Source organism: Scyliorhinus torazame, chromosome 12, assembly GCF_047496885.1.
Source record: "Scyliorhinus torazame isolate Kashiwa2021f chromosome 12, sScyTor2.1, whole genome shotgun sequence".
Classification (NCBI taxonomy): Eukaryota; Metazoa; Chordata; class Chondrichthyes; order Carcharhiniformes; family Scyliorhinidae; genus Scyliorhinus; species Scyliorhinus torazame.
In genome coordinates this window covers 53,843,939-53,863,869 of record NC_092718.1, presented here as the reverse complement: position 1 = coordinate 53,863,869, position 19,931 = coordinate 53,843,939, and the positions used below count along the sequence as shown (strand labels likewise).

The 19,931-nt window shown below is 49.8% G+C and overlaps 1 protein-coding gene across 7 annotated transcripts in view; it reads left to right on the top strand.

The window, feature by feature from the left end:
• sema4ba (sema domain, immunoglobulin domain (Ig), transmembrane domain (TM) and short cytoplasmic domain, (semaphorin) 4Ba) overlaps positions 1 to 19,931 on the top strand; it is a 670,779-nt gene that overhangs the window by 316,921 nt on the left and 333,927 nt on the right. The window lies entirely within an intron of this gene.

The following is a 19,931-nucleotide window of genomic DNA, read 5'->3' as shown; positions in this document are numbered from 1 at the left end:
ACTTGTGACACTAAAGATTTATTATTATTGGGTCCCTTCATCTAAGTTCATTGATAAATTGTCAGTAGTTGAGGTCTCAGCACTAATCCCTTTTGCACTGCACCTGTTACAGCTTGCCAGTCCAAAAGAGACCCATTTATACCTACTCTCTGCCTCCTGTCAGCTAAGCAATAATTTCTCCATGCCAGTATGTTACCCCCAACAGTATGTAATCTTGTGTAATAAATCTTGAAGTGAAACCTTATCAAATGCCTTCTGGAAAGCCAAGTAAAGCATATCTATGGGTTCCCTTTTATCCCCTTGCTTGTTCCTTTCTGACAAAATGCTAATAACTGAGTTAAACATGATTTCCATTTCACAAGCCCATGCTGACTCTGCCTAATCACATTATGTAAACATCCTGCAATAACCTCCTTGACAATGGATTCTGGACGTTTCTCTGGAGTGACTCACCTGTAGTTTGCTGCTTTCTGTTTCCCTCCTTTCTTGAATAGAGGTGTTTGCTATTTTCCTATCCACTGGGACCCTTTGTGAATCTAAGGAATTTTGGAAGATTATAACCAATGCACCTACTATCTCTAGGGTTGGGAGACTATGAGGTTGGAAGCCATAGGGGGAAGGCATCCAGAGGAATGCCTTCATAGTCTCCCAACACCAGGACAGCCCGCTTTTACCTACTTCCCAAAATCCACAAAAAGGACTGTATTGTGTCAGCATGCTCCTGCCCCACTGAACTTATTTCCTCTATCTTGACTGCATCCTCACTCCTCTGGTCCATTCTATCCTCACCTACATCCGGGATTCCTCTGATGACATGCGTCTAATTGACAGCTTCCAATTCGCAGGCCCTAACCGCCTCCTATTCACCATGGATGTGCAATCTCTCTACAGCAGGATGGCCTGAGAGCTCCTCGCTTCTTTCTCGAAAAGAGGCCTAGACAATTCCCACCCACCACCAGAACACCTTCTCCTTTAACCCATCCCACTTTCTCCAAATCAAATGTGTAGCAATGGGTACCCGCATGGGTCCCAGCTACACTTAACTTTTTAACGGGGTATGTGGAACATTCCTTGTTCCAGGCCTACCTCGGCCCCATCCCACAACTCCTTTACCGGTACATCGATGACTATTTTTGTGCCGCTTCATGCTCTCGTCCGGACCTGGAAAAATTCATCAACTTCACTTCCAGTTTCCACCCTTCCACCTGGTCCATTTCAGACACTTCCCTTCCTTGATCTTGCTGTCTCCATTTCTGGCAACAGAATATCTACTAATATCCATTACGAGCCCACTAACTCACACATCCATTACAAGCCCACTATCTGGACTATAGCTCTTCTTATGCATCCCTTTCAGCTCCTTCGCCTCCATCGCATTTGTTCTGGTGGTGCTACTTTCCAAAGTGGTGCTTCGAAAATGTGTTCCTTCTTCCTCAACTGTGATTTCCCACCTACAGTTGATGGCAGGGCCCTCAACAGCGTGCGGTCCATCTCCCGCGCCACTACTCTCGCCCCCTCCCCTCCCTCCCAGAACAAGGATAGAGACACCCTCGTTCTCACATTTCACCCCACCAGTCTCCGTATGCAAAGCATAATCCTCTGCAATTTTTGCAAACTGCAGCGTGATGCCACCACCAAACACATCTTCTCTTCACTCGCTCTGTCAACATTCCGCAGAGACTGTTCCCTCCGAGATAATCTAGTCCACTCCTCCACCATATCCATCACCCATGGCACCTTCCCATGCAATTGAAATGAAAAATGAAATGAAAATTGCTTATTGTCACAAGTAGGATTCAATGAAGTTACTGTGAAAAGCCCCTAGTCGCCACATTCCGGCGCCTGTTCGGGGAGGCTGGTACATGAATTGAACCGTGCTGCTGGCCTGCCTTGGTCTGCTTTAAAAGCCAGATATTTAGCCCAATGTGCTAAACCAGCCCCCCTATCACAAAAGGTGTAACACCTGCCCCTTTTCCACTTCCACACTTAACATCCCAGGCCCAAAACACTCATTCCAGGTGAAGCAGCGTTTCACTTGCACCTTTTTCAATCTGGTCTATTGCATTCACTGCTCCCAATATGGTTTCCTCTATATGTTGTTGGGTGGGGTTACTGGGTTATGGGGATAGGGTAGAGGTGTTGACCTTGGGTAGGGTGCTCTTTCCAAGAGCTGGTGCAGACTCGATGGGCCGAATGGCCTCCTTCTGCACTGTAAATTCTATGATAATCTATGATATCGGAGAGACCAAACGTAGACTGGGTGATCGCTTTGCTGAGCACCTTCTGTCTGTGCGTTTTCATGACCGTGACCTTCCCGTTGCTTGCCATTTTAGCATAAGATCCTGCTCCCGGGCCCACATGTCTGTCCTTGGCCTGCTGCAATGTTACAGTGAAGCTGAACGCAAACTGGAGGAACAGCATCTCATCTTCCGGTTAGACATGCTACAGCCTTCCAGTCTTAACATCGAATTCAACAACTTCAAATGATTAGCTCTACCCCACCTCGACCCCTTTGTTTTCATTCCATTTCATTTTAACTGTCTTTTACCTTTTCTTTCTTGTCTTTCTCTATCCCTCCCCCTATCGTATCTCCCCCCTTCTCCTTACCTTTTCTCCCCTTTGCTTCCCCCTTCCCCCCATCATCTGTCATAGCTTATCCTCTGATTTTAGTTTCTCTGCTGTTTGCCCTTTCACACCTTTTATTCTCTCTGGGGACTTCAATTAGCACTCTTTTCCCTTGGTTTCTGTGGCTAATAGCGCACCTTTCCCTTGGTTTCTGTAGGCTATAACTCATCTTTCATTCCCTCACCATACAGTGTACATATTTTCCACTTTCTATGCCTTTTAGCTTTGACAAAGGGTCATCACTCAAAACGTTGGCTCTTTTCGCTCCCTACCGGTGCTTGCCGGTAGTTTTTAGTGTGATTGCTGTCCTCTGCAGCACCTTGGGACTTTCAGGCACAACCTAAATGGAGGTTATTGGAGATGTTGCTGGTGCTCCAATGTTACACAGCAACCCCTGTTTAACTCTCTATCCCACTGCCTCCCCTTCGCTATAGTGTTCATTGCCCACCCACCCAGTTCATGATGTTGCCTCCTGCTATGTTTCTACCCTCCAGTCCCCACACATCCTGCGGTGCTCACCTTCTGCTCCCCTTTCTTGGGCCATCTGTCTGGCCTCAGACTCCCCGTCTCCAAATGCAGCCCCTTTTGAAACAAGAAAGGGGGAAAGGCGCCAACATGAGGATGACAAAGCCATAAATAAGACAGCCAATAAAATATTTCAAAACTGAGATTGGTAGCGTTTTGTTGGCAAGAGTATCAGGGTTGCAGAACCAGGGCGGGTAAAGAGTTAAAATGCAGATCGATGATGATCAAATTGAATAGTGGGACAGGGTCAAGAGGGCTAATAACCTCCTCCTATAGAATCAGACTTTTGAATGGACCTACCTCGTATTAAGTTGATCTTTTCTCTACATCCCAGTTATGACTGTAACATTACATTCTGTAGTCTCTCCTTCCTTCCCTATGTACGGTATGCGTTGTCTGTATAGCATGCAAGAAACAACACTTTTCACTGTATACCAATACATGTGACAATAATAAATCAAATCAGACTTCCGGTTGCGGCGATGCGGAGCTATGCCGCACGTTTCGGCAGCTCCCGCGATTACGGACTTTTGGGCTCTCCAGAGGAGCCCCAACAGGAATTTTTCGAAGACGTCCCGTGTGGGAAGGTGAGAGAAAGGTCCCCCTTCACTGTATATGGAACGGACAAGAAGTGGAACGGCTAAAAAAAGTGGCGTTGGAGCAGCGAGGGCAGCGAGGAAAGAAAAACAAGATGGCGGCGGCCGGAGGTAAAGTGGAATGCGGGCCGGAGCTGCAAGAGTTTATCAAGCGCTGTTTTGAGGAGCTGCGGAAAGAGATGCTGGCGCCTATGCTGTCGGCGATCGAAGGATTAGGGATGACCCAGAAGGCACACGAGGTAAAGATCCAGGAGGTGCAGAAAAAAGTTGATGAGAACAAGGATGAGATCTAGGGCCTGGCGGTGAAGTTGGAGAGGCACGAGGCGCTACACAAAAGGTGGGCAGAAAGATTCGAAGACCTGGAGAACAGGTCGAGGAGAAAGAATCTTCGGATCCTGGGTCTCCCTGAAGGAGTGGAGGGGGCCGATGCCGGGGCATATGCGAGCACGATGCTTGAGTCGCTGATGGGTGCGGAGGCCCCTCCGAGGCCTCTGAAGATGGATGGGGCACATCGGGTGCTGGCGAGGAGGCCCAAGGCCAACGAGCCGCCAAGGGCGATTGTGGTGAGGTTTCACCGTTTCACGGACAGAGAGAGGGTCTTGAGATGGGCCAAGCAAGAGCGGAGTAGCAGCTGGGAGAATGCGGAGATCCGAATCTACCCGGACTGGAGCACGGAGGTGGCAAAGAAGAGAGCAGGTTTCAACCGGGCCAAGGCGGTGCTGCATCGGAAGGGAGTGAGATTCGGAATGCTGCAGCCAGCGTGATTACATCATTACTTTGAAACGCCTGAGGAGGACCTTTATCCAAACTGAAAAGTTGGACTCAAACTGAGGGTTTGTGGGGGTGGGGGGGATGTTCGATGTTTGTTGTACACAGGGTTTTAATCACGCGCAGGAAATGTTCCACGGGTTGGGTGATGGATGGGGATGGGGAAAGGGATCGGGTGAGAAGGCTGTGCGAGAAGGTGGGCGCCGGTGCTGGAGGGAGGGGAGGCTCGGGGATGGGGAAAATGAGACAGGAGCTGTGCCACAGGGGGCGGGGCAGGCTCAGGAAAGTGTGGGCTTTTTCCCGCGCTAGGGAAGGGCGGCGGGGGGCGGGAGTGGAGGAGCACACACGGATTGTTGGGGAGGGAAGATTCCCACATGGGGGGGGTCAATGGGACGGCGGGGGAAGCCGGGATCAGCAGGAGTCAGCTGTCTTACGGGAGTGTTATGGGGGAGCAAAAGAGCTAGACTCGGGTCTAGCGGGGGGGGGGGAAATAGGGTTGCTGCTGCACTGGCCGAGGAATTGGACACAGAAGAGGTGGTCGGGGCGGGGGTCCCCCGTCTGGGGGACGGGAGGGTGAGGGCGGCGCGGGCACGGGACTGGCATAGAAAAGGTGTTGGCTAGAGGGGGGTTGGGGGTGGAGAGGCACCCCAATCCGGCTGATAACGTGGAATGCGAGGGGCCTGAATTGGCCGGTAAAGAGGGCCCGAGTGTTCGCGCACTTAAAGGGACTGAAGGCAGACGTGGTCATGCTCCAGGAGACACATTTGAAGGTGGCAGACCAGGTCAGGTTAAGAAAGGGATGGGTAGGACAGGTATTCCATTCGGGGCTGGATGCGACGAACAGAGGGGTGGCAATATTGGTGGGGAAGCGGGTGTCGTTTGAGGCCAAGAATATTGTAGTGGACAATGGAGGTCGATACGTGATGGTGAGCGGTAGGTTGCAGGGGACGTGGGTGGTATTGGTAAATGTATACGCCCCGAACTAGGACGATGCTGGATTCATGAAGCGTATGTTGGGGTGCATTCCGGACCTGGAGGTAGGAAGCTTGATAATGGGTGGGGATTTCAACACGGTGTTGGACCCAGCACTGGATCGCTCCAGATCTAGGACCGGAAAGAGGCCGGCTGCGGCCAAGGTGTTTAGGGAGTTTATGGACCAGATGGGCGGAGTGGATCCATGGAGGTTTGCCAGGCCGCAGGCCAGGGAATTTTCTTTTTTCTCCCACGTGCAGAAAGCCTACTCCCGGATAGATTTTTTTTGTTCTGGGCAGGGCGCTGATCCCGAAAGTGGAGGGAACAGAGTATTCGGCCATAGCCATTTCAGATCACGCCCCACACTGGGTGGAACTGGAGTTGGGAGAGGAGAGGGACCAACGCCCGTTGTGGCGGTTGGATGTGGGACTGCTGGCAGATGAGGCGGTGTGCGGGAGGGTGAGGGGGTGCATTGAAAGGCACTTGGAGGCCAACGACAACGGGGAAGTGCAGGTGGGGGTAGTATGGGAGGCCCTGAAGGCGGTGGTCAGGGGAGAGTTAATCTCCATCAGGGCTCAGAGGGAGAAGAGAGAGGGCAGGGAAAGGGAGAGGTTAGTGGGGGAGATTTTAAGAGTGGACAGGAGATATGCAGAGGCCCCTGAAGAGGGACTACTTAGGGAAAGGCGAAATCTCCAGACGGAGTTCGACCTGTTGACCACAGGGAAGGCAGAGGCACAGTGGAGGAAAGCGCAGGGGGCGATGTATGAGTATGGGGAGAAGGCGAGCCAGATGCTGGCACACAAGCTCCGTAAGAGGATGGCAGCGAGGGAGATAGGTGGAGTCAAGGATGGAAGGGGAGCTACGGTGCGGAGTGCGATGAAAGTTAATGAGGCATTCAAGGCCTTCTATCAGGAGCTGTACAGATCCCAGCCCCCAGCGGGGGAAGAGGGGATGTGATGATTCTTGGACCAACTGAGGCTCCCGAGGGTGGAGGAGCAGGAGGTGGCTGGTTTGGGGGCACCAATTGGGTTGGAGGAGCTGATTAAAGGTCTGCGGAGTATGCAGGCAGGGAAGGCCCCGGAACCGGATGGGTTCCCGGTTGAGTTCTATAGGAAGTACGTAGACCTGTTAGCCCCGTTGCTGGTGAGGACTTTTAATGAGGCAAGGGAGGGAGGGACCCTGCCCCCGACAATGTCTGAGGCGACGATCTCTTTGATCCTGAAGCGGGATAAGGACCCACTGCAATGTGGGTCATACAGGCCGATCTCGCTCCTCAACGTGGATGCTAAGTTGCTGGCAAAAATGCTGGCTACGAGGATCGAGAACTGTGTCCCGGGGGTGATTCACGAGGACCAAACGGGATTTGTAAAGGGCAGGCAGCTAAACACCAATGTGTGGCGGCTCCTAAACGTGATAATGATGTCATCGGTGGAGGGAGAGGCGGAGATAGTGGCAGCTATGGACGCGGAGAAGGCCTTTGACCGAGTAGAGTGGGAGTACCTTTGCGAAGTGCTGCGGAGGTTTGGGTTCGGGGGAGGGTTTATTAGCTGGGTTAAGCTATATAGAGCCCCGGTGGCGAGTGTGGTTACGAATCGGCGGAGGTCGGAGTATTTTCGGGTATATCGAGGGACGAGGCAGGGGTGCCCCCTGTCCCCCCTGTTGTTTGCATTAACAATTGAACCCTTGGCCATGTCATTAAGGGAGTCTAGGAAATGGAGGGGGGTGGTCCGAGGGGGAGAGGAGCATTGAGTGTCGCTTTATGCAGATGACCTGTTGTTGTATGTGGCGGATCCAGTGGAGGGGATGGTGGAGGTCATGCAGACTCTAAGGGAGTTTGGGGATTTTTCGGTCTATAAGCTCAATGTAGGGAAGAGTGAGCTCTTTGTAGTATAGGCAGGAGACCAGGAAAGGGGGATAGACGATCTACCGTTGAGGAGGGCGGAAAGGAGCTTTCGGTACTTGGGGATCCAAATAGCTAGGAGTTGGGGGACCCTACATAAACTTAATTTGACGAGGCTGGTGGAGCAGATGGAGGAGGACTTCAAACGATGGGACATGTTGCCGCTCTCGCTAGCGGGTAGAGTGCAGTCGGTCAAAATGGTGGTCCTCCCGAGGTTTCTTTTTGTGTTCCAGTGCCTTCCAATCGTGATCACCAAGGCCTTTTTGAAGAGGGTAGGCAGGAGCATTATGGGGTTTGTGTGGGCGAATAAGACCCTGAGGGTAAAGAGGGGGTTTCTGGAGCGCAGTAGGGACAGAGGAGGGCTGGCGCTGCCGAATCTGGGTGGCTACTACTGGGCAGCCAATGTGGCGATGATCCGTAAGTGGGTGATGGAGGGAGAGGGGGCGGCATGGAAGAGGTTGGAGATGGCGTCCTGCAAAGGAACGAGCCTGGGTGTGCTGGTGACAGCACCGCTGCCGCTCTCGCTGACAAGGTACACCAAGAGTCCGGTGGTGGCGGCAACGCTAAAGATCTGGGGCCAGTGGAGATGGCACAGGGGTGCAATGGGAGCCTCGGTGTGGTCCCCGATCAGGGGTAACCTTCGGTTTGTCCCAGGGAGGATGGACGGGGGGTTTCAGAGCTGGTATCGGGCAGGGATTAGAAGAATGGGGGACCTGTTCATTGATGGGACGTTTGCGAGCCTAGGGGCACTGGAGGAGAAGTTTGGGCTACCCCCGGGAAATGCTTTCAGGTACATGCAAGTGAGGGTTTGTGAGGCGACAGGTGAGGGAATTCCCGTTGCTCCCGGCACAGGAGATTCAAGGTGTATGGGTCGGAGAGGGCAAGGTGTCGGCGATATACCAGGAGATGAAAGAAGAGGGGGAGGCGTTGGTTGAGGAGCTGAAGGGTAAATGGGAGGAGGAGTTGGGGGAGGAGATTGAGGCGGGGCTATGGGCTGATGCCCTAAGTAGTGTTAATTCCTCTTCTTCGTGTGCCAGGCTTAGCCTGATACAATTTAAGGTGGTTCATAGAGCGCATATGACTGGGGCGAGGCTGAGCAGGTTCTTTGGGGTGGAGGACAGATGTGGGAGGTGCTCAGGAAGTCCGGCAAACCATGTCCATATGTATTGGTCGTGCCCGGCACTGGAGGGGTTCTGGAGGGGAGTGGCGGGAACAGTATCTAAGGTGGTGAAAGTCCGGGTCAAGCCAAGCTGGGGGCTTGCACTATTTGGAGTAGTGGACGAGCAGGAGGCGAAAGAGGCCGGCATTCTGGCCTTTGCGTCCCTAGTAGCCCGGCGAAGGATCTTGCTAATGTGGAAGGAGGCGAAGCCCCCCAGCCTGGAGGCCTGGATAAATGATATGGCTGGGTTTATCAAGTTGGAGAGGATTAAGTTTGCCTTGAGAGGGTCTGCGCAGGGGTTCTACAGGCGGTGGCAACCGTTCCTGGACTATCTCGCGGAGCGTTAGATGAAGGTCGGTCAACAGCAGCAACCCAGAGGGGGTGGGGGGGGAGGGGGGGCGATATCTTTTGTGGGGGGGAGGAGGGAGGGAGGGGGAAGGGGGGTTTATTTGCGGGGCATTCGAGCAAGAAAATACATGAATGAGCCGGAAAACTGACATGTACGGGAGGAATCCAATGTACAAAGCTCTGTATCATATCGATTTACCATGTTCATGTTTTGCTATGTGAGCTTTCTTTCTTTTTGTTACGGGGGTGGGGGGGGGGGGGGGGGGGGGGCGTTGTAAGGGTGAAAAATGTTGTTAAAAAATTCTTAATAAATATATTTTAAAAATATATATAATAAATCAAATCATAAAATTCTAACAGGGCAGCAGGATGCCACTCGGCCCATTGAGTCTGCGCCGACCCTCTGAAAGAGCACCCTACCCAGGTCCACTCCCACGTCTGTCCACGTAACCCCACCTAACAATTTAGAATGGCTAATCCATGAAACCTGCACATCTTTGAACTGTGGGAGGAAACCGGAGCACCCGGAGGAAATCCATGCAGGCACGGGGCAGCTAATACAAACTCCACACAGACAGTCACCCAAGGCCGAATCGAACCCAGGTCCAAACCCAGGTGGCGCTGTGAAACAGCAGTGCTAACCACTGTACCGCCATGCCACCCCTATTGCAATAGTCCTCTGAGTGACTTTGAATAACATCAGCGGACAGCCTCTGGTGTGTGTGTGTGTATTTCCCAGTCCCTCTATGGCTATTTATAAACTTGACTTGGTTTCCCATGAAAACAGACTAAAATAAAGTGCTCTCCATTTGCCAAGTTTCCTGCATATTTGGAGTGATTCATTTTAATTAGGATGATCTTGAGAAGAGCTAATGCCTCTGCCCTGTTTTCTTTCAATGCTCAACATGAAAGTTATTGGCATCTTCAGATCTTTCGCTAACCTCTGGGATTTCAGAATCATAATCGCTACAGAAATGTTTATTTAATGAGCGGTGACCTGTTAAGTCTCTTTTTTTTAATCTGTTACTAACATTGTGACTCCAAGCACTCCACATCTCACAATTAGTGCTCTTAACTTTCCCTTAATGTGTGTGGGAGGAGAGTAAATTGTAGTTAATCTACCTTAAAAGATTGTCATTTGTAACTGTTTTCTTCTGAAAGAAAAGCTGAGGAGATGAGCCAGTTGACTCTGCTTGTGAGCCAGCTTTACAGAAAATAATTAGAGAACATTTTGGGACAATATTGAGAGCAGCTGCAGAAGTGACCAAGAAGGAGAGTTGGCTAATCTCACTCAATACTTTCTTTAACGATTTGCCAAAGATGATCCATTATTGATAACTGCGTGGACCATGACGCAAAATGGGGTTTTGCTCATGAGAGACAAAAGGGGTTTCAGCAGCTTCGAGTTTCCGTCAGATCAGTACAACACTTAAGACATGGGAGGCCCGACATGTGTTGAGACAGGAGGGTTGAGCAGTGAATGCAGCTGGAGTACAGCTGAGCTCTTGAACAGCTTTGCTGTTGACAATGTGGCATTGTGATATGGTGGTCGGGTGCTGCCTGGTGGGAAGTTCTGACTGGCCACAGATGTGGCTCCAGTGACACCATTTTGGTGGGTTTAGTGGAAACGACCTCACACACAACTCACAACAATACAGGTTGTAGGAGTTCCACATGGATATTTATGTAACAAGCATCTACCATCCTTCAGTATCCAGGGCAATAAAGCAGGTTGTGGCTTTTTGCTACCCCATTTTACTAACAGATGCAAAAAAAGGTAAAAGGTTTATATATGCCATGCATATATAAGTATTAAGATCACATGACCAATGACATGATCCGTTAATGCCTTTTTTATTTACTAATTAGAATTTCAATTAGTCACATTTGAATTCTCAATTAACCACATCCTCGATTCCTAATTATCCACATGTGGTTAGTGAATAACATTTCACAAGAATGATTTGCGGATGTCCAGTTCTATTGCAGGCTTCTGTCATGTCACACATTGGATGGGGCAGCACAGTGACACAGTGGTTAGCACTGCTGCCTCACGGCGCCGAGGTCCCAGGGTCGATCCCGGCCCTGGATCACGTGTGGAGTTTGTACATTCTCCCCGTGATTGCATAGGTTTGGCCCCCACAATGCAAAGATGTGCAGGGTAGGTGGATTAGCCACACTAAATTGCCCCTTAATTGGAAAAAATGAATTGGGTGCTCTAAGTTTATTTTTAAAATATGTCACACAGTGGATGCAAAGCACGGTATTGTCCACAGTTTGGGGTTGTGCTCGTTTTGCGCTGCAGTTGATTGATTCATGCTTGTTTGAACTCCTCGCCATAGCAACAGGGAGTCAATAGGTCATACAGCATTATCGCTGTAGCTTAAATCCCCAAGTGCATTGTCCTATATTCCAACATACAGCTAAGTTCTCACAATGATAGTTTGGTCAGATCATCTTTTTCGCTGGCTAGGATACGTGTCTCTATATTAAAAGGCATTTTAAAATTTACTTTTGCAATCATATCAGAGTTAGACTATAGGAGCCAACTTAAAGTACTTGGGATTACATCGGATGTAACACATGGAAATGGGCCATTCAGCCCAACCAGTTCATGCTGATATTTATGCTCCATCCGAGCCTGCTCCCATCTTTCCACATCTAAATCTACCATCGTAACCCTCATTCCCATCTCCCACATAGACTGGTCTAGTCTCCCCTGAAGTGCATCTATACCGTTCACTTCCCTGTGGGAGTGAGTTCCACATTCTCACTGCTCTTTGGATGAAGAAGCTTCTTCTGAATTACCTATTTGTCTTTTTTTGATGACTATGTTATATTTATGGCCTTTAGATCTGCTCTTCCCCACTATAGGAAACATTCTCAGTGTGTCTACTCCTTCAAAACCTTTCATCAGCTTTAAGACCTCCGTTTGGTCACTCCTCAGCCTTTTCTCAAAGGACACATCCCGGTCTGTTAATCTTTCCCTAATTATGTATACGCACGCATTTCTGGTACCATTCTTGCAAATCTCCACACGCTCTTCAATGCCTCCATACACTTTTGTTAATAATAAAAGTAATCGTAACTGATGTCTACTTCAAGTAATAACAATAATAACGCTTGTTGTCACAAGTAGGCTTCAATGAAGTTACTGTGAAAAGCCCCTAGTCGCCACATTCCGGCGCCTGTTCGGGGAGTCTATAATGGGAATTGAACCCGCGCTGCTGGCCTTATCCTGCATTACAAGCCAGCTGTTTAGCCCACTGTGCTAAACCAGCCCCAGAGAAGGATCAACATGCTTGCCAAAAGTCACCTCCAGTTCTAATTTGTTGGAAGTGTAGAGTTTGAAGTGTTATGATCGCCGTGCTCCTGCAATGCCTGTCGTGCCAGACCCTGGCGAGATTCTCTGTCCCATCATGCCGGTGGGATTCCCCGTTCCCGCTGCAGTGAATGGAGTTCTGGCTGAGTGCCAAATTCTCCGTTCTTGCCGGCAGTGGCAGGGAGGTGAATGCGCAACGGAGGATCCCGGCCCCCGCCTAATTTTCAAAACATAAAGAATTACACAGTGGCTCGAGCAATGTCCTGGCAAGGATGTCATATAACTGATGAGGTCAGGCTCTGCAAAATATGCGGTGCGTGTTTATCGTATATATAACAAAATGTATGAGACACGGCATTGAAAAGCTTTATGCTGCGTTAAGTGCTATGGTTTTGATCTCCAGCAGTATTCGAAATTGCAGCCCCACAGGTGGGTAATTTCAAAGCTGATAATGGCGTAAGATTCCCCAATGTGGCAACAGTGCCCCTTTAAACTGGCCTTGCTTAGCCATGAATAGGAACTTTTTGTCCTGCGTGGGGCTGTAAATTGAACACAATAGCAATTAAACTAAAAGTGGCACTTATACCATCTTCATTCCTGCTTTTTTACCCTGAATTTCCTCTGCCACTGGATGCTCACCTCGCATATTCCTGAACTTTACATAAGTACCGGGCTGCAGCCGAGGGTGGGTGCAAGTTTGAGGCATGCTGATTGGGCAGAATTGATCAAAAAAGACTACGTGTGTGGTACATGACCAGTACGCAAGCTGGTTTCAACCCTCTCAAGCACACGCTGACCATACAGTCTAAATCAAAGTTATCTCGATCTTCTCACAGATTAAATAGAATCAGTTTATTTCTTACCTCCACGACTGAGAAAAAAAGCTTGCATTTAAATTGTGCGTTTCACAATCGAAGGACATTCGAAAGCCCTTACAGCCAATGGAAATGTTTTTGAGATGCAGTTTCTGTTGTCACATTGGAAATGCAACATCAAGGTCCCACAAACTGTAATGTGGTAATGGCCACAAAATCTGTTTTAATTATGAAGCATAAATGGCCAGGACTCGAGGGCAAACTCCCTCATTAGATTGACGTAAGAGATATGGGCCAGGATTCTCCAAAAATGCGGCTAAGTGTTGATGCCAGCGTAAACACCGGAATGTTACACGCCGCCGTCAAAGGGCCTCTTCACCCAGCGATTCTGTGGCCCACAGGGGGCCAGCACGGCACCAGGGTGCACCGCGCTACTCCAGCTGCCGTATGCGGCCCTGCACTGTCCGCGTGGAGCTGCGGGTCCGCGCATGCGTGCGGTGGCCGCTACCGCACCGGCGGCGTGCAACTTGGCGGAGCCACACAGCGGGCCGGCGCGGAAGAAGGTAGGCCACCCCCCAAATTGTGCGTGCCCACGGATCGGTGGCCCCCGATCGCGAGCATGGCCATCGTGGAGGGCCCCCCCCCCCCTCCCGAGACTGATCCCTCGCCCCCCCCTCCAGGACAGCCACCGCAGCCGTGACGCTGACCTCCCGCCGGGTGGAACCATACGTGAGTGGGGGGAACTCGGCCGGTCAATCGCTGAGAATCGCCGCGGGGATCTCATTCAACGCCCCCCCCCCCCCCACCGGCGCCGCATCGACTGCCCGCGCGTGACTGACGCAGATTCTCTGGTCGCCGGAGATTCGCATCCCGGCATCGGATCCGATCTTGGGTCTGAGGCCCCATTCTCCGCCCCCGCGCCGAGTGCCATGTCGGTGCGGAGGCTCGGAGAATCCCAGCCATAGGATTTGTTGTATGAGGAGAGATTGAACAGTTTAGGCCTATACTCGCTAAGAGTTTAGAAGAATGAGGGGAGTTCTAATTGAGGTATACAAGATGCTAAAAGGTGTGGATCAAGTAGACGTGGAGCTGATGCTTCCTCTTGTGGGGCATTCTAAAACGAGTGGTCATAACCTTAGAATAGGAGGTAGCTTATTCAAAACAGATTTGAGGAAAAATTATTTCTCCCAAAGGGTTGTGGTGAATATGTGGAATTCGCTACCCCAGAGTGCAGTGGATGTGGGGACAGTGAGTAAATTTACGGAGGATTTAGACTGATTTTTAATTGGTAATGGGTTGAGGGTCATGGAGAACGGGCAGAACGGTGGAGTTGAGGCCAGGATGGGATCAGCCATGATCATATTGAGGGTGTTAAGCTCGGGAGGATAAATTGCCTACTCCCGCTCCTACTCCCGTGTTCTAGGGAGGAGATGCTCTGGCTGATTTTGCAATCCAGCTCTTGGCCTGTAACATTGTAGGTAGCAGATGAGGAACATATAAGCCATTATAGAATGGCGGAGCAGACTCGGTGGGCCGAATTACTAATTCTGCTCCTATATACCTTATGAACTTAGCACATGAGAATTCAAACTCCTGGGACTGTGAGGAATGAACATGACTTGGCAAAGACGAGAACACACAGACAGGGAATGCTGGAAGACATTTAGCCTGTGGTATGATTTTGAATTACGTGGGGGTGTGGTTTGATATCAAATCTGAAAGACAGCACCTCCAACATTGTGGCATTCCACCAGTGCTGCACTGTTAATTTGGATATGTGCTGAATGTTTAGAGTGGGGATTTGAACCTGTAACCTTTTGACTCCGAGGGCCCAACTGAACAACAATTAGATCCATAGAATCCCTACAGTGTAGAAGGAGGCCATTTGGGCCATCGAGTCTGCACCTCTGAAAGAGCATCCTACGGAGGCCCCCTCCTCCGTCCTATCCCGGTAACCTAACCTTCACAGCTTTGGATGCTAAGGGGCAATTTAGCATGGCCGATCCACCTAACCTGCACATCGTTGGTGTGGGAGGAAACCGGAGCACCCGGAGAAAACACACGCAGACACGGGGAGAAAGTACAATTTCCACACAGTTAGTCCCCAAGGCTGGAATTGAACCCGGGTCCCTGGTGCTGTGAGGCAGCAGTGCTAACCTCTATGACACCGTGCTGCCCATTAGTTGCCACCAATAAATCACAGGCAGCAAGCACTACAATGATCTGGATTTTTACGGAAAAGATCCCACTTTCTTTTCCCTTGTTGAAAAGTGCCTTCAGAGATTGTGGGGAGAAAATAGAGTTGTTGCTGTTTTTGTGAGCAGGCAAGTGCAAGGAAGAAGCTCAAATTTGCATTTAGATTGAATATTTGATGGAAAGTAAATTACAACTTTTCAGCTATCCACTGGGTTATGTCGAATTCATCCACTATATTTAGTGGTGTAAAAATCGTTTTTCTAGTTAGTCCTGCAGTTCAGGGTGCACCACGTAAATGGCACAGATTCTTTTTGTGGTGATTCCTGACCGCGAGTCTGGAATTACCAACCGTGGCAACCCTTCTCCCTGACATCTGAAGAGCCAGCTCATTCAGGGAGATGTGTATTGAAAGCTGTGCTGTGCAGATTGGAACAGCGTTCAGTGGAAGGTGATGACACCAACTGCAAACGTCAGTGGAATTGCTGACTGAGTTATGGAGCAGCTGGATCTCATCCATTGTACACTGCCAGATCTGTGAACACGTCCCTTCCAACACAAGTCATTTTGCGGTAAAATGTAGCTTTAAACCAGGTCTTCATTTTCTGTATTTGTATCTACAGAAGAAAGCACAAGCGACAACTTCAAAAGTACAGTTTAGATGCCAGCAATGTGAGGATACATTGAATTTAATTCTATTTTTTAAAATGTTTTTGTTGAGGCATTTATATATACATCAAACACAACCAAAACCAAATAGAGAACAAACAAGAAATCTTATAACAAATAACCAAACCCTCCGCGTTCCACCCGCCCTGCTGTTACCCTCCACCCACCCAGCCTCCTTTTTTAACCCCAAAGTCTCCCCCCTCCTTCTCCTTGCTGACTTAACTATCTTGGAAGAAATTGAGAAATGGTTTCCATCTCTGGGAAAACCCCTCCACAGACCCTCTCAAGGCAAACCTGATTTTTTTTTCCAACCTGAGGAATTTTGCGAGTTGCTTACTACAACCCCGGGCTCGCCGGCCCCAAGTCCCCCCCCCCCCAATCCCAACAAGATCGACTCTGGGCTACCAAAGAGGCAAAGGCCAAAACGTTGGCCTCTCTCACTCTCTGGACTCGCCGGGTGTTCCAACACTCCAAACATTGCCACTTCTGGACTCGGGACCACCTTCACCCTCAGCACCTCAGACATCACATAAAACATGTGGACATGTTTTGCGCCCCCCCCCCCCCCCCGCCCCCAAACGCACTGCCCACACCTGTCCTCCACCCCCTCAAAAAACCTGCTCATTCTGGCCACTGGCATGTGTGCCCTGTGGGCTACTTTAAATTGGATGAGGCTAAGCCTAGCACATGAAGAGGATGCATTCACCCTACTCTGAGCCTTCTATTGATTTCTATTGATCAGAATTTTTTATTTATGTGTATACATATTACAGTCGATAGCTAATGTCAAGTCTTTACTGCTTCACTTTTACACTAGAAAACAATATTTTAGGGCGGCACGGAGGCACAGTGTTAGCAGTGCCTCACAGTGCCTTGGATCTGGGTTGGATTCCAAACTTGGGTGACTGCCTGTGTGGAGTTTGCACTTTCTACCCGTGTCTGTGTCGGTTTCCTCCGGGTGCTCTGGTTTCCTCCCACAGCCCAAAGATGTGCAGGTTAGGTGGATTGGCCATGATAAATTGCCCCTTAGTGTCCAATGGTTAGGAGGGGTTACAGGGATAGGGCGGGGGAGTGGACTCGGATAGGGTGCTCTTTCAGAGGGTCGGTGCAGACTTGAGGGGCCAAATAGTATCCTTTTGCACTGTTGGGATCCTATGAGTAATTCTCTGATCAGAATTTCTTATTTATATGTGTACAAATTACAGTGGATAGCTAATGTCAAGTCTTTTATGCTTTACTTTTACATCACAAAGCCGTCTTGTGGGCTGAAAGAAAGATTCCTCCTGCACCAAAATCAGTCACATCTGTTCACGGAGATTTGACAAGTTTCAATTTAATGGCACATTCTCTATCCTAATTATATTCCGACAATGTCTATAAATTGACTGCAAGCTGAGAGTTCATTATATCTTGTAAAGTTATCAATAGAGAGATTTTGTGAACAATAATGAGAATCAGATCTGGAAGTTAATGGAACCAGTGTACATCACAGCACCAGAAGAGGCAATTCATCCTATTGAGTCCGTACTGGTGAGGTGAGTGATGTGTTATATATGTTGAATTAACACGGACTGCAACTCGATGCAGTATCACTTGAAAACAGATTTCCAACGCTGTAGATGGTTCAACACTGCTTTATTGAACTTGCCGAGTAATGTACACACAGTTCGCTGTGGGTCGACACTCTATTAATCTAAGCTTGCTAACCTTGGTCTGGCTTGCCCAGACTTGCTCTGCGCCATGTGTAGTAGGTGCTGACTGTACATTGCACCCTGACATTGCTACAACTATCACCAGTACGAAGAGGCCGAGCCTTCGTGCCTTGTGTGTTTTATACTGGCTATGTACCCTGTAGTGTCCTGCCTGGTGATTGGTTGTTCTGTATTCTGTGTGGTGATTGGTTCCTGTGTGTGTCCTTCACTGCCTGTCTATCTCATTATGAACATGAGTGCATATTATGACAGTGAGAGGGAGTCAAGTCAGAATAGTGAGCAACGTACACAGTAACTTTGTTCATATCTGTTTCTCACATGGACCCCACTCCCATCTTTCTTCCCATTTGGAAAGACAGCCAGTTGCCTGCTCTCTGCATCTGGCTGTACAGTTCAAACCCGTCTGAATGTTGCTTCCTTGTACAACATCCCAAGGATTGAAATTGAGAACAAACACATGATCATGTTTACTTCTCCATTTTACTGTCAATTTTCTCCTTCCACCAAACTTGGCTGCAAAGAATTTTAGGATGGCCCTAAAATTGTGGAAGGTGCTATGTAAATGCACATCTTTCTTTTTTCATCTCTTTCCTCTCATCCGCTCAGTTGCCTCCAACCAGAGGTACAGTCTAGATGTTGGTACTGGCTTAGTTGGTAACATTCTCATCTTAGTCAGCAGGTTGTGGATTCAAGCTCCATTTTATGAACCCTAAGCATGATATCTAGACTGATAATTTAGAGCAGTGTTTTTTGAACTTTTTTTAACCTGGGACCCATTTTGCCAACTGACGACCTTTCGGACCCATGCCGGCCGACCTTTGCGACCCAAGCCACGTTCGCTGACCCTTTAATGCGAAAGGAGAGCCTGCTCGGTCCTCACAATCTCACTCCAATCAGGTTCACAGGAGGAGAGGGCAATGGACACAACAGGTGCAGAGTTCAGCCAATTCCTTTGTGCCGTCTTCATCTTTGTGAGAATGGAAATTCCAACCTCGCACATGTAGGTCATCATGACGGGAAGTAGTACAAACTGCGTGTTTTACTGAGCACTGGATACCCCTGGAAGTTGCTACTCCAGGATGCTGACAGCCTCATGGACTTTTGGCATGTTTTTAATGTGCTGTCACAGGTCAGGTACAACAGCTTAGTCTTTTCATTTGGAGGCAGCTGTAAGTTAAAAGCTGACTCCGGGGTCTCAACCTCAAAAGGAATTTTTCACCCACCACTTCTTCAAAGTCTGAAACTTCTCATTTGCCAGTATTTTCCTGCATATTACATACATGGGGCGGGATTCTCCAATCCCGCGGCAGTGTCCACGTCATCGCGTTTTACGATGGCGTGAACAGGCTGCTCCCACAATTAATTCTGGCCCCTCTAGGGGACCAGCGTGGCACTGGAGCAGTTCGCGCCGCTCCAGCTGCAGATCCCTGCGCGAACTGTGCGCCGCGGGATCCGCGTATGCGCAGTTGCGCCGCCACCAATGAGGAAATGCGCAGTTGCACCGGCGCCAATGCGCGCATGTGCAGTGGCCTCCTTCTACGCGCTGGCCCCGACGCAACATGGCGCAGGACTACAGGGGTCGGCGCGAAGGAAAGGAGGCCCCCTGCCACCGTTTGGTGGGCCCCGATCGTGGGCCAGACCACATCTGAGGCCCCCCAGGGTCGAAACCCCCCCCCCCCCACAAAGGCCGCCACCCGCCCCTTACATGCCGAGGTCCCGCCGGCCCAGAACTGGTTAGAATAGCGCTGGCAGGACTTGGCTCTTTTCTTACGGCCGCTCGGCCCATCTGGGCCGGAGAATCGGTGGTCCGGCCACGTAGAGCGGCCCGCGACTGGCTCCGCGCCAACCACGCCGGCGCCAATGGAGAATCGCATGCCGGTGGCGTGGCACGATTCGCGCGGCTCGCCGCCGATTCTCCGACCCGCCGCCAGGTCGGGGAATCCCGCCCATGGGCTTTGCATTGTTTTTTGCATTGGCGCAATTGACAAAGTCATACCTCAAAAAATCTTCTTTATACTGCATTTTTCCCAAGTTATGTTTCTTCTTTGTAGGTTGTTCACCAGAGACCCCGGAGCTCTGTATAGAGCTAACACTAGCACTGCTCTATCCTGCCTTGAACTCTCCTGTACAGCTCTCCCCAGCCTCTGGCTGCACCTTCTTTGTAACAAAATGATCCATCTTCACAGTCCTCTTGCCTTGCTTGCTAGCAGCTAGAAAATGGAAGAAGCTCTCCGTGAATTTGCACCAAAAGCATGTACATACAGTGCGCTTGACGGCAAGAATTACCTATTCATTGCTGCCACTAGTAGGAGCAAGACTATTCACAG